Source organism: Schistocerca nitens, chromosome 3 (genome assembly GCF_023898315.1).
Source record: "Schistocerca nitens isolate TAMUIC-IGC-003100 chromosome 3, iqSchNite1.1, whole genome shotgun sequence".
NCBI lineage: Eukaryota > Metazoa > Arthropoda > Insecta > Orthoptera > Acrididae > Schistocerca > Schistocerca nitens.
The window spans coordinates 135026146-135031036 of record NC_064616.1 but is presented as its reverse complement, the minus strand read 5'-3'; the positions used below and the strand labels follow the sequence as shown (position 1 = coordinate 135031036).

Genomic DNA, 4891 nt, shown 5'->3' with positions numbered 1-4891 from the left:
CCCCTTTTGTTTCTATATTCCGCCATGTTTTCTTCTTTACATTATTTTAAATGCCTTCTTATCTATTTATGACTTTCAGCTGAAGAGCAGAACTTTTGCTGCTGCCAGCCTCCCGTGATGGGGAATGGAAATTACAATAAAGGAAAAAAAAAGATAGAAGAAATGTCCGTACCCTCTTTCCCACATCGCTGAAGTCCCGTTACTTGTGAAAATCCTTTACAGCACTATGGCATAGGCTATATTTCCTCTGAGTATTCTCTCATTAGTAAGAAATGTCTGTTCTTGTCAGCTTAACATCTCCCACATCCTGCAACACATGGCTAGAATATGAAACTCATTTTTGGCTCATGACGGAGTGCTAAGAGCATGCTCTACATCTGTCACAGGATACCACCTCACATTCGAAATCTCCTAAAGTAAACAAGTGTCTTATCACACATGAAGTCTCTCAAGCTAACAGCAGAGAGGAGTTGTAAATACCACGTTTGAACTATGTGTTACCTTATAAATTCGATAATATAGCTCATTCTATTGCGATGATCATCTTTCCCTTTGTAGGTGGAAGATTAAAATTCCATTAAAAGGTCGCTCCACAATGAAAAAACGACTGATTACCGCTCCAAATCTTGAGTGATATATGCGGTACTCTCGCCCTCGCTCCACCAGCCTGGCGGCACATTATTGCCTTAAAACTGATAGGTAATTAATTAAATTGAGCATAGTAGTCACTTTGCATAGTGAGTAACGTTTTTGCTGCAATCGAATTACACTCGCCCTGTAACAGATACAGACGCTTCCGTGACATCTCTGGAGGCTTCCTACAGGCCAGGTAGTCACTTTCTCTGATACCAAAATGGATGGTATCCATCGTCATATAGTAGAAGACATCCAACGCTAATTGCTCTCTGTCCCTTGGTTGCACTGACATGCAGGTGGAAGTAAGTCCTGGTATTTTGCTCCCAAACAAATCCTGCTGAGACCTGTTGGTCTAGGGGAGAGAAGGATGTTTCAATCTCTTCTCCACTCCCACGAAACCTCAGCCACTTGGTCTCATGTGAAGAGCTGCCACCGCCTCCAATGTGTTGTGAAACTCTGTCAATGCATCACAGTTGTAGCACTCCCATCCAACAACCCACTGCGCGCCGTGCTTTACAGGTGTTAATGATTGAAGACTCACAAAAGTTTTCCTATAGTTCTCAGAAGTACTGGGCGCTTGACTGCCGCTGAGGTAGTTAGCAGGATGTTTAACAATATATTTCCCCTCATACTTCCTGCAAACTAAAACGTTCTGACATATGTTTTCGAAATATCCTGGAAAGAATGATGCAGTGAACAATAACAAAATACCTGTCTACTGACTGCCACATCCCAAACCCATATGAGGCTGCAGACCTAGGTTTCCCTTAGAATGCAGCCCCATAGAACCGTTCCTATTGGCTCCTGCCAAATTAGCTTGGACAACACAATTGGGAGTCCCTGGAGGGAATGAGATGTACTTTTCTAGGAACACTATTGAGAACTGACATTTGACGATGACCACGCAGCGTACAATGGCTTGCCAGGTATTCATATAGCAGTAGACATTAATTTAGTCTACCTATTAAGATGTCACTCGGTCCATTTATAGACACATAAAACTCATGGAAGAACGTTGTCTCTTATTTATCGAGAAAACAAAGACAAAACCTCTGCTGCTGTTGTCTGTGCACAGAAATCTTGGTATTAGACCCTAATTTTCTCACTCCTGTCACTTCACGAGACGTATGTAAGAGGTTGTAATATGTTTACCCACAACACTTAGAACGTATAGTATAGGGCTCACCTATCAACTCCCCTCATGTCAGAAAATCACTTACCAGCCATATTCTCACGAATCCTCCAGTCTTTCACGTATACAGTATTTGAATGCATATGTTTACGCCGACTAAGAGGTGTCCCTCACCAAGCTACAGACTCCCACTAATTAACTTTAAATCCAATCACGTTCCAAAACCAGTGTTCCATCACAACCATGCACAGTATGCATGCACTGCACAAAGAAAATCAGAAGCATAGCACCCACAACTCATCGATATCGAATGACATCTATACACATATAAATATCCTCCTGTACATGACCGAATCTCCTTTGTCGTATTACTATAATTACCATGCTAGAAATACGACACTGTAATGGTGTTCGATTCTTCGTTGACAGCACCGTGTCTCTCTGTCACTCCCCGTTATTTTCGTTACATCCAATGGAGTAAAACTACAAACTATAAAATCTTCACTAATGACACATGGTAGAGAATTCAATAAGATCGTACCGTGTTGCTCTCTTCCGATATATCGGGAAACAAGTATCATCTGCATGGTGACAAATGGCTCTGAGCACTATGGGACTCAACTGCTGTGGTCATAAGTCCCCTAGAACTTAGAACTACTTAAACCTAACTAACCTAAGGACAGCACACAACACCCAGCCATCACGAGGCAGAGAAAATCCCTGACCCCGCCGGGAATCGAACCCGGGAACCCGGGCGTGGGAAGCGAGAACGCTACCGCACGACCACGAGATGCGGGCTGCATGGTGACACATTCAAGTAGTGTATGACTACTGCTTTGTACGCAACCATAGATTTTGTTTTTTACCATGAGTTTGACGACTATGTCAGGCTTAATCCGACATTAACACATTGCAATCCATTGCCTCTCACATTGTTTGGTGTGAACTATACTCCTCCTACGACACACAGGTTTGTGGAAATAAAAGACAGAGGCGATGTTTCTTATTGAAAAAAATGTAGAAGACATCACAACATATGGAAACTTTGTGTTTGTGGCATTGTGGAGTGTTTCCAAACAGCTGTTAAAAGGTGATGACCCCTATGTTTAATCTCATCTTTCTCAGTGACGGGATAGTGGATGTCTCGGGGTTCCGTTTTGAAGAGAGCAAAAGCATTGATTTTATATTGCAGCCATGTGAATGACCACTGTTTTGGTGCTGGCCATCCCCCGTAAGTGCTTCTACCGTCAAAACTCTCTCCATCTGAAACAACTGGTGTCGCTCAATAATTATGTAGTACTCAATAGTATACCAGTGGACAAATGGGGTGGAAAAGACGCCATCGATGTGAGGAAATGTACTGTAATAAGCACCACAGTTGATACTACGATCAATGTCAGCAATTTTATTGGTTTTTCCTGAATTTCAAAGCCAAAAAGTGACACAGTAGCATGCTTCCCAATTTCTGTACCGTCGCTAAGCCAACCCTCCAGCACTTTGCGAGTAATAGATTGCGAATGAGTATGCAGTCTGTCCATTCATGGTTAATTCTTGTACATATACACCAAAGTATAACAGACTGCGTCCTATACCGATGTAGTTAGATTATCTACATATTTGTATCACTTCGATCATAGTGCGGAATTTATGGTTACGATTGGCCATCTTTCGCCTATGTAGTTGGTATTCAGAGAGTATTCTCGCATTCCAAGGATAAAGATGGAGACTATGGAGACTGTAAGATTTCCTATCGCTGTCTCTGACCAACCCACCCGGCAATGCTGTCGCAAATTTAGTTTCCAGCTGGCCACAAGTAGGATGGCCCTACGCACACTACATCCCATGTCTTTGTGTAAGAAAAGAGCAAGCAAAGTTCGTAACTGCTGTTCAGCAAAAACTGTTCAGCACCAGTCTTATTCACGTCACCAGTCCAAGTGTACAAGATCTCTTCAGATGTGTGCATGTCGAGGAGGTTAGCACTCCTTATCGGTGCATAGTAGATATGAGAGTGTTGTTGTGATACAACGGACTATTAGGAACAAAACATGTCGTTTACAGATGATGTGGAAGATGAGATTAAGTGCAGAGGTCGTCCGCCCTGGTCAACTGTTTGGAGAAGCTCCAGACGCACGAAGTTTCAAACGCTTTATGTAAACCACTTCTCCTATGAACTCTCGAATATTGTTACGGTGTCTGGAATCTGCACCAAGAAGGTATTCAAAAGAGGGAAATATTCTTAGAACATAGACACACATTCCTAAGGCCACCGTGTTCTTCACTTAAACATGCTATAATGTTAAAGCAGTACGGTTTTCCGATATATTACTCATGTAGGAATACATTTCCAGCAAGTTTCGTACCCCAATCACTATGGTGAGAACTTTAAGGTGATAAAGCTACTACGTTCTACACCAAACAAATAACATAGATTCTTTGCGATACATGCAATGTACAGTATTCTGGAGGTGTATAGCGCCCACGCTCCACGCCAGATTACGTTTCAGAAATTACGCTACGCTCACATCTGGCCTATAAAATAATCGTCATCAACGGAAAACGCATGAAACAGATACTTTTTATGAGAAAATACATAAATGCATAGCAGCTGCGCTTAACGTATGAAATTACACACCACATTGCATTAAGTCCATGAACAGAACACAGTCACTTCCACACACAACTGTCAAGCAAATGTACTCACACAGTGCTCTCAGTACCTCAGAAATGTCTTTCACTGACTTACAAAAGGAATTTCAAACATTTTACGTTAATAATTTTTGCTAGCAATTCCGACGTATTGTTCTAATGTTTGGTGTCCATACCAAGAAGATATTGGATAGAGGGAAATGTCTGTAGAACATAAACACGTTCCAAACGCTGCACGGTTATGCGCTTAAAGACGTTATAATGCTAGAGCTGTGCGGTTTGCGGCCTAATAGCCGTGTGGAATGCAACGCTGTTAATATTCCACTGTAAGAAATATATTTCCAGCACATGGCATACATACTCACTGCAAATATCTCTCCGATAAATTACTGTGACAAACTGTAAGGTGACAAAAAACGACTACCTTGTAGACCAAAGAAAACAGCGTTTCTTTGTACACGAACACTCCCTAGGTTT

The 4891-nt window shown here is 41.9% G+C and overlaps 1 pseudogene; it reads left to right on the top strand.

Moving 5' to 3' along the window:
- The first annotated feature begins 238 nt into the window (after window positions 1–238).
- Window positions 239–420, top strand: LOC126250441 (U2 spliceosomal RNA; annotated as a pseudogene).
- The last annotated feature ends 4471 nt before the right edge of the window (window positions 421–4891 follow it).